Source organism: Haemaphysalis longicornis, unplaced genomic scaffold (genome assembly GCF_048455015.1).
Source record: "Haemaphysalis longicornis isolate Haplotype H1 unplaced genomic scaffold, Haemaphysalis longicornis Haplotype H1 scaffold_9, whole genome shotgun sequence".
Lineage (NCBI taxonomy): Eukaryota > Metazoa > Arthropoda > Arachnida > Ixodida > Ixodidae > Haemaphysalis > Haemaphysalis longicornis.
In genome coordinates, this window is record NW_027526460.1 from 40,695,889 (window position 1) to 40,706,028 (window position 10,140).

The 10,140-nt window shown below is 49.0% G+C and overlaps 1 pseudogene; it reads right to left on the reverse strand.

The window, feature by feature from the left end:
* Nucleotides 1–6,886: 6,886 nt before the first annotated feature.
* Nucleotides 6,887–7,708, reverse strand: LOC144153155 (very long chain fatty acid elongase AAEL008004 pseudogene; annotated as a pseudogene).
* Between the last annotated feature and the right edge of the window lie 2,432 nt (nucleotides 7,709–10,140).

Genomic DNA, 10,140 nt, shown 5'->3' on the forward strand with positions numbered 1-10,140 from the left:
CAATGACGACTCACTAACGAGCTGCTTCTTTTCACAGCGGCAGTTTGTATGTCCGGTTTCTGCATCCATGGATCCATAGGTCGGCAAAAAAGAAAGAACTCACTCAAACTCAATCACAATTTTTTTCATTCACGCTGTACTCAATCAAACTCAGACTCAAAAAGCTCGTCTGTTTACAAAATCACTCGTACTCACTCATCAAATACTCATTTGTAATCATACTCACTTGTACTCAAACTCATTTGTCCTCACGAGTATTCGTACTCAATCTGTACTCATGAGTACTCACTCTGCACTCATGAGTACTCAATCTGTACTCATGACTACTCAATCTTCTATACTCATGAGTACTACTCATTCCGCAATCATGAGTACTACTCATTCTGCAATCATGAGTACTACTCATTCTGCAATCATGAGTACTACTCATTCTGCACTCATGAGTACTCAATCTGTACTCATGAGTACTTAATTTGTATTACTCACGAATAACCAACTTATCTGCACTGTTAGCTAGGTCGTATCTCGAATGAAAGACTAAATCGAAAAAAATAAAATGTTTAATTGATTAGAAAAACACAGGATCGGACTCAGGAGAGCTCGGGGCTTGTCGGTGCGGCCGTGGCCGTAAACTGCGGTTTTCTGCATGTCTTCGGGTGGCAGCTTTTGTTGTCCATTTTCGTTTCAGGGCGCACTGATACTCTCCTAATCGTGCTCCAAATCCGAATTGTGCCTGCCCCCAGGCACAATGAAGCGTTTCCGTAGATTAACGTCCGTTCGTATCCAGATCACTGTCCGCTTATTCACAGATGCTCGATGCTGGCGTTTGTTTTTGTTGTTCCCGATACTAGAAACTTCGTTAAGAGGGTGTTCGTCTCGTTGAGCTTCGGTGAATTTCAAATCTGCTTTCTTTTATTGTGTGTGTGCCGTGGGATTCACTTCGTCAGACCTGAACTTGTGTTTACGGCGTTGCGTTAGTCGCGCCGCTTCCGTCGGCGATTGTGTTCGTGTAGCTCGTCGCATGCTTGATGCATGTGGGGGCGTAGACGTCCGGTTTGTCCGGTGGCGAGCTGCGCTGTGTAGGGATGGCATAGTTCGGCGTGTTGAGGACGTTGCTAGAATTGACGTGTGCGTTGCGTATGGTGCGGGAGCCGATTGGCTTTTCTTTTTGTGTGCGGTAGCGTGGCGTTTTCGTAGGGTGGCATGGCTGATCGGTCAGTCTTTTCGGCTCCGTGCTCGCAGTTGCCGTGGTTGTTTCGGAAGTGAAACCGTTGTGGTGGGGAAGCGGGCGTAGTTCGTGCCGTCCGTTCGGTCCCACATTCCTTGGCGACGCAAGCGTGACTTCATTGTTAGGACATTCGATGCCTTCGTCTGGATCGGGTTCATTCGTTGTCGTTTTTGCTGTGTCCGTGTCGTCGTTCAAGCCCTCGTCTTTTGCCCGTTGTTTCGAGAATGCTATAATCGCTATCTCTCCCATACAAGCAGGCTCCGTTCGTCCCGAGTCCGCTTGCTCGCGGTTGCGTCCTCTTGTACGAAATAGTGTTTATCGTGTGAGCCTCGGTCGGAGCGCGGATGCCGGGGATCTTGTTCGTTCTGGCTCGGACATGCCGCATGCGCTGGCCGTGTCGTTGCTCGTTGACGGACCTACCTGCACGAGTGTTATGTCGTTCGTCCGCTGGACTCGGGCTGGAGCAGCGGGTGTCGGAGAGCTCGTACGTTCCGGTAGGGTTGAATCGCGTGCGCTGGGTCTTTTGTTGCTTGTGGCCACGTGATTTCTGAGGTTGTAACATTCGCTGGCCAAGTCGGGATAGCAGCAGCGCGAGCGGAGGATGTCGCGAATAGCAGTTTTTTCCGTGTGTGCTGGCTTGGTGGCGTTCCGTGCGCTGTGCATTTCGTTCGCCGTGGTCAGCACGACTGGTTCAAGTTGGATGTCGTCCGTCACCTCTGTTGCGTTTCGTGCGCTGTGCGTCTCGTTTTATCTAGGAAACTCCCCTATAATTGGTGTGCGGTCGTTCGGCACGTATGGTGCATTTCGGGCGCCGTGCGTCTTGCTCGCTTGTCGGGGCCATATCTAAAAACCCGGATGCGATGTCGTTGGTTGCGTGGACCGGCGCCGGGACAGCACGAAAGAGGAACGGGCGAAAGAGGAACGGGCGACACTGCAATACCTCGCGCTACGCAGCGCGAAGTTGCAAGTTTCACGGCGCAACCGCCACAAGTACTCCCTCCCTGATGTGTTTACCTCTTGGCTAAGGCTTGCGTGTTCGCCGATCCACACGGCGGACCAAAACGATTATTTGGACCGCGGTCCGCGCATCACGTGATAGGATGTCACCAGTTCGCGCGGACCGCCGTTGGACCGCGCAGGACCGCGGCCTTCGTGGTCCAAATATTCGCCGAGGCTTTTCGGTCCGCAGTCTCGACGGCGGACCGCGACATCAATCAGCGTGGTCTGACAGCGGCCGCGTCGCGTGGGCGGAGCCGCATCCAGTTGCGCCAATAGAGAACAGCGCGGGCAGCGCGGCCGTTTCGAAGCGCTCGAAGGAGCCTGTCAATCACCCGCGGTTGGATAAGCGACGGGCTAGGCTTACAATCGCGACGCATACTTCATTCGCGCTTTTTCTTGCGAGTCCTCTGACTCTTACTAGTGCGATGTTAGCTATGATTATCACTTTGTTTCACGCATGTGGACCTCAATTTAGGGAAGAGTTCGGCTCCAGCGAGCGGTGACGAGCCGTATGCAGCCCGGATCTCCCCGCCGTCGCCGCTCGTCGTGTCGCCTTCATGCGAACGACGGCGGTGGCTGCGTGAGCACGCCCGCCCGGCTTGCATGCGGGTAGCCGTTATTGTGGGGATGAAAGGTTTAGTGCAGGCTTGTGCGTTACAACATGTTGTCACGGCCAAACGGTGCCTGTGTTCAACCTTCTGGCTTGTGAGTTCAGACGGTCGGCCATTCGCGGTGACCGATTGGGCCGCGGACTCGGTCCGTCGTGTGTATCGGGACGCAGGGAAAGGCGTCAGGGTGGCGCGTCGCTTCTTTCTTTCTCTCCAGGGATGCTATCACGGTGCCAGGAAAGGAGCTGAGGGCAACAGGCAATGGGATGCCTCCCATTGGTCGATGGCGTGGGTTAACCGAGGTCAGCAAAACAAACAAACAAAAAAGCGGATTTTTCGCCGCCTTGTGCAACCGGTTGCACACTCTTTCGTTTTACTTTCACGCTCGCGCTCCCGGTGCCGGCGCGCCAGCGAGGCGGCTCAGTGAAGAGGGGAAAAAAAAATCGCCCTTCAGATGCATTTCTGACGCCGTGCTCTGGTGTTTATTTTTTTTTTCTTACTTTCATGACGTACAGTTCCCGTAATAGCTCGAAAGCGCGGCAACGTCTTAATCGTTGTGTGCTCCACTGTACATATAAATAATGCACTGTCGACGCCGGTAGCGTCAGAAAGCGCACGGCTGTTAGCCAAGCTTGTATGGCTACGGTTCCGTGTATAATTCATGTCTGTAAATAAGAACTCCCGAGACTCCATGTGTCTTCGAAGCGCGCGGGGTTGTAGCCTGAGACGTTCACTTTCATATCACTTTCGCATTTATGTCTGGGTTCAAATATCCCTAATGTTTTATTTTTGTTGAACAAAGCTGATAAATAGGAAGCATGGTACCAGCTTTAGTAGCGAGGGAATATTTTGCCAATATGAAGCCCTCGATGAAGGATTCTTTTAACTTTTGGTTGAGCGGCTGAATCGCGGGGCAGTTGGCCAGTTGTAGAGAGGGCACATTATGTACATAAAGCTACTTAACGGTGACCCTTAGTAGCTCCCATGTATACAGCGGGGCGTGATATTAAGTTGCAATAATAAATTATCTTTATGACAGACACAGACAGACAGACTGACAGGCCAACATTGTCGCGCTCAAGAGGCCAAAGAAAGGCTATCGTCTTTAAAACCAGCTGGAAAGAGACGCTGCCGCCATGTTCCGCATTCTGCGAACGTTGCGCAACCGTACCCCTCGCAAGCGCCGCCTCCACCGCCTCCACGGTGGAGGCGGTGGAGCCTCCACGGAGCCTCCACCGCCTCTCCCCTAAAACAACTGGAAGGGAGCACGCGCAATGAAGGCGCCACGCGTTCACAGGCCGCGTCAACAAAAATAACTGCTGCAGTCAACACGTGCCGTAGGAGAAGAGCAACTGCGGCCGCGTTTCCCGCCGGGCCCTCACCCCCTCGTTTTTCCCTCTTCACCATGACCCCTTTGCAAGCGACCGCCGCGAAACGCTTACAGCGCCAAACAGGGACCTGGAAAGGGGGGAGGTGCAGTTTTCGTTGTCTAATTTTGCCATCCTTGACAGTTAAGCTGCACAGCGGCACTGCTAATGTTTGCGACTCGTAAACGCGTGTCCAAACTCGAGCTCGTGATAAAACTTGTTTGCAGTACTGTACTCACGAGTGCACATACTCAAGAGTGCAAGCGCTCGCAAAACCAGTATTCATGAGTATTGTACTCATGAGTACTGTGTACTCATGAGTACTGTGTACTCACGAGTACTGTATACTCATGAGTACTGTGTACTCACGAGTACTTATACTCATTAGTACTCAAACTCATGAGTACTCATACTCATGAATGCTGTACTCATGAGTACTCATACTAATGAGTAGTGTACTCATGAGTACTGTACTCACGAGTAGTGTACTTACCCCTGTACTCACTCGTCATCATACTCACTTTTTTTTTCTGGGTGTGTACTCACTCATCATCGTACTCACTCGTGAGTTTGAGTACAAATGAGTACAAATGAGTGTACTCACGAGTGAGTACGCCGACCTATGCATGGATCGCATAGCAGAAAGCACGGGAAATTTATCTGTTTATAATTTCTTGAGTACTATGCATAAAACTGCATCTTCACCTGTATCGCGTCCATATCGAGTAGCAATTGGCCAAGCTCGTTTTCCGGCAGTCTTCTTATTATCATTAAAGGTATCCCTCCTTCCTCCTCTTCCTTCTCCTCAAACACATAGATTTTATCCGCTTTCTTTTATTCGAACTTACAAATCTATCCAGTCAACGTGTCGGTAAAGGATACTCATAACAAATAGTTAAAAAAAAACGTTTTTGTGCATCTACTCTATGCTACATCTAAACAGAAATTTGTAAAAAAAAATATCCTGAAGAGATACTTAAGGCTCAATAACATTTTAGTTTTATTGATATTCAACAATTTTCACAGCTAGGTCTTTTTTTTTTTGTTAGACTGCAAATGATGAGTTATTTGCGGTTGTCCAACAAGCCCTGACCGTCCCGTGCAATTCCGCCGTTTGGCACAATGGCTTGAAAATACCGGCGCGGTTGGTCATTCACACAGATGAACAGAAACCTGTGGTATTAAGTCAGCCTGTTTTTTTTTAACATTTTCGGGCTGAGTTTTGTGCCTCTTATAAACATCCGCCAAGCCAAACTCGCTATTTGACCTTAAAATGCATCCAGGTACCTTGCTCTTTTCTCTGAAAAACTCCTAAAGACGGTTCATCATTTGTTTGTAACATTTGTAAGTTTTGTAACATTTACGATTTGTGATGTCGCAAAAAAGTAGAGAAGAGAAGTACTCCCTTTGTCAAAATTTTCTACGTGAATCCTAACCCTTCCGGGCAGCGAAAAATTCAAAGTATTAGCTTAACCATTAACTGTTTTATGACAGCAAGAAATAAAGGTGTTTTCTCTATCTTTCCAGAATTAAAAGTTTCAGCCTCGCTTGGGACGTAAGCTTGTAAATTGATTTTTTTGCGGCCTGTGCACTTTCATCATGGCCTAGAAAATTCTGACAAGGACTGTACATAGTGCGGTGACACCGCTTCTTTGAGATTTTCAGCGCTGAAAAAATATCTGCTGTAGAGGCGAGCGGTGTATTTGTATTCATGGCACTGTGATCTACTGATACTTGGGTCAGCTTGATTTTACAAGGGTCTTTTTAAGTGCATAGGGTCTGGTAAATTCTTAGTAAAGCTTCTTGTACAGTCACTGCGGTTACACGCCATCGAACCACCTTTTAAAATCATCAAGGTGCGCCATTACTCATTCTTGTTGAGACAATTTCGGTGCTATTTTTCGAAGCTTGGTCTCTCTCTTGCCTTTTCTTCCATTCTCTCTCTGATATAAAGAGAGAATAAACTTTAAAATGAAAACTCTACCTCTGTATGAAAGAGTGCATGGTACGGATATTCGCACTTCTACACATATCTAAGGCGTTGCGCTGCTGAGCACGAGGTCGCGGGTTCGATTCCCGGCCGCGGCGGCCGCTTTTCTGATGGAGGCGAAAAGCAAAAACGCCCGTGTGTACGAGATTTCGGCACACGTTAAAGATCCCCAGGTGGTCAAAATTAATCCGGAGCCCTCCACTACGGCGCGCCTCATCGCCTGCGTTGCGTCGGCGCGTTAAATCCTACAATCAATCAATCAAACTTCTACACATATATGTCTTTGCATTTCTTCAGAAAGTGAATACTCCGCGATGCCACTCGCTGGCTGGAAACGCAAATAAACTACACACTCAAGTCTTAACGTTCCACGTTACGACTATTCCTGTAAGCTCAAAATTGAAAACAATGATTTAGCGTAACGTGTACTCTAACTATGGCGTCGACGAAGACATTGTTGAGCGTGACTGTTACCAATGTACGATGTAACCGGGGAACACAAGTATTCGGTCACCAAAAAAGTGAAAGGAGGAAAAGTTTATGTCACATGAACGAAATCCCTTTCCAACGTTTGCGTCGGGCTGGTACTCTAAAACACTGCAAATCAACCAGTACCTCAGCGAGCACTGATTTTTGAAGAGACACGAAGAGAGTACAAAGGTACAGGTCTGCGATATGGCACAGAACATCACTGTCATTTTGTTTTTGCGCCCACCGAAGTGTCTGATCTCCCGGCAGTCTTGTACGTGTTGAGGTAGAAGTTGACAAACATGTACACGCCCAGCATGAGCTGAGCAATCTCTAAGTAGCACAACGACTTGGGATAGCCGCAGTCAATGAAGATAGGCAACGCCATGTGCGTGGAGATGATGACAAGCTGCACGATCTGAAGCGTGGTCAGGTACTTCTTCCACCAGAGGTACTTCTGTAATCCGGGACCAAGCGCCGCCAAGAAGTAGTAGGTGTACATTACAGCATGCACAAATGCGTTGACACAGAGACCGAGTAATACCTGGCCGTCACTGCCAAAGTTGAGCCAGACCCACGCGCTGAGAACAACGAGCGTGTGATGCTGCACGTGCAGTTGTGTGACATGCGAGAACTTCTTTCGGGCCACGAAAAAGAAGGTGTCCATAAAGTCGGCGATGCGGACAATGAAGTACCACCAGTTTAGGTGCAAGATGGCCAAGTCCCTCTCGCTGTTTGACAGGCCGACCCCTTGGCATAGAAAGCTGTATCCTCCGCCGAAGTAGGTGAGGGAAAGCATTCGGCACAGCACGTACAAGTTGGCCAGCACTGTGAACACGTTGTATGCCAGGATGGCTCGCTTCAGGTCGTAGGGGTCGCGTCCCTTCATCCACCGTGGGCCACCCACCTTGGCGACGTAGATGTACCCGATGACCAGAGGAAACACGAAGCTCCCTTTAGTGATGGTCGTCCAGCTGTCTATTCTTGCGTCCCGGAACGACCAGACATGGTGGTACAACTGGCCGACGTACGATGCAAGGGATGTCATAGCGGCCAGTGATGATTCTTTAAAGGGACCCTGAAACTTCTGTGCTAAAGCTGGCTTATGCGAAGGCAATATTATCCTTTGCGGAATAGCAACGAAGCTCCGGTTTGTAACTGGGCAGAATTCGGTGCCTCGAAAATTACCGCTCGGACTTCGCTGCCGTGCCTTTTTATGCCTTCTGGAGTGCCCCTCCTCCCGTTTGGAACTACTTTCGCTAAAAGGAGGGGTATACACGCAATCAGCAATCATCGTTGGTGGCGTGGGCATCGCTCTCGGCTAGCTAAAGTTTCGCGCGGGGCGCTATTTCTGGAAAGACAACGCTGAAGATCCGATTTCAACAGCCAGTACGTTATCCACACTTATTTCTGCTTTTTAAGAAAAAAGAGGGTGAGTGCTGGATGAAATTGCCCCAGATAAATATATACGTCCCATTAACATCGACTGTGTCACGGGGGTACGAAAAGGTCTGTCAACCAGAGGTCGACCTATTGGAGGCCGCATCACATTACCACCGAAAGTAAAAAAAAAAAGAAGTCAGTGCGTAAGCAAGTTTGTAGTTACAGGGTGGCTGGCAGGACATGGATAATTCAAAGCGCTATTGGCCCGAGTGGCTTCCGATGAGATGGCTGGCGACCAGCCCCGGAACGTTCTGAGGTAAACGTTTTTGTAAGGTGGCTGGAAGAATGCCGCCCTCACTCGTAGCGATCTGTAAAAATGAACTAAGACATCAAAGTTCGCACAGGTAGCCAAAGGATCATTAAATGATCGGACCATCATCCACTTTATCCTTTCGGTTGTATTGGAACCTATACACGCAACCTGCACCCAGCATGATATCTCCCCAAGAGAACTGCGGTTTCCATGAATTTTAAGAGAAGCCAACTTCATGTTAGGAATTAAATGGCTTTATTAGTGCCCAACCGATCTTCTATTTTTTTTACTACGCGTGGAAGCTGCAGAGATTCTACCCTCATAAACAACACAATGTTTGCACTCACGCGTGGTGCAAAAGCTGACCGTGAAATTCTACGAATTCCGGATGGTTTGCTCTTACTTGTTCGCTCGCTTGCTCACTTGCAGGCTTCATCAGTTGCAAGTTTATTTTTGCGTATCATGAACACTTACAGTTTTCTCGCTGCAACGTCGTCTAGACCACTTTTGTTCGTGTGGGAAAGAAAGGATCAATAAAAGTCGATTTAACGGCACAATAAACCTAAGAGCGAGTTAACCAAAGACACCCCAGCGCAATGAGCCTGCAGCGGTTCCAAAAAGTGCTTGAAACATTCCCCTGTTATTTCACTCGTTGAATGTTTTGAGTGAGCTTTACGGGGAATAAATGTTGTCAGAAGATAGAAGGCGTATTAAAAAAAGCAAGTCGTCATCAAGAAACATCTTTTCCTGAAAGGGGCCATGCGGACAAAATGCATGTTTGTTTTATTCGGAAGATTTCGCGTTTTATAGTGCCCCTAGCGCTTGTCCGGCAGCAAGTGATGCCGTATTCACTGAGAAATTAGTCAATTTAGGTTAAAATTTTGATTCTCCCGCCAAATCGTGTGTTTTCGGGACGTCAACAATGAAGTCGTAAGCGCGCGCTTTCAAACGAACTTCCACCGCGTCATTCTGCTCTGCAGCTTTGCTTGCCGTCAGTCCTCCCAGATGGCGCTACCATACTCAGCCACGGACCGTTGTCCGCCGCTGCTTTGTTTTAAATGCAGAGCATTTCTTAGCCTCGCCTGTTCCTGCGTCGGACGGTGTCAACAGTTCCGCGTCCGCAGCAGGTGCGCCTCTCCTTCCCTCCTCTCTCTCAACAGCAGCTGGCGCGCGCATGCGCCGTAGTCAGCCCGTTCGCTCCGTCGCGGTCTCGGCGTAACAGGTGCGTGATAGCAGCGCGGTGGGGCGTGGAAGGGCGCGCGCTGCTTGCGCATGCGCGCTCTCCCCCCCCCCCCCTTCCGTACTGCTCTCCCTCTACTGCGCGCGCTGCAAATATAGCGGCTAGCGGTCGCTCGTGTTTCAGTCACTGCGTTGCTCCTTTCTTCCTTGGTTGACGCTCGTGCCCATGTTTACTCATGTCTGCTACTCCAGCAACACGGAAGAAGCGATAGAAGCAACACTGCCTTCAATCAGTACTGAGGCCCCAATGCTCTGCATTTACTCGTGTTCCCCTCGCGGGAAGGCGCGGGAATTTTTTTGACCGTATTTGCACCTGGCTTGTTTTTGTTACTGTAGAACTGTAGACAACAAGTTACACGTTACTGTTACTGTTACTGTTACTGTTACTGTTACTGTTACTGTTACTGTTACTGTTACTGTTACTGTTACTGTTACTGTAGACAACAAGTTAGAGGTAATAAAACCACACTTGGGACCATACACTACCGACACACGCAATAGATACACTGAAGTCGCCTTGGCCAGATTACGGATAGGGCACACTC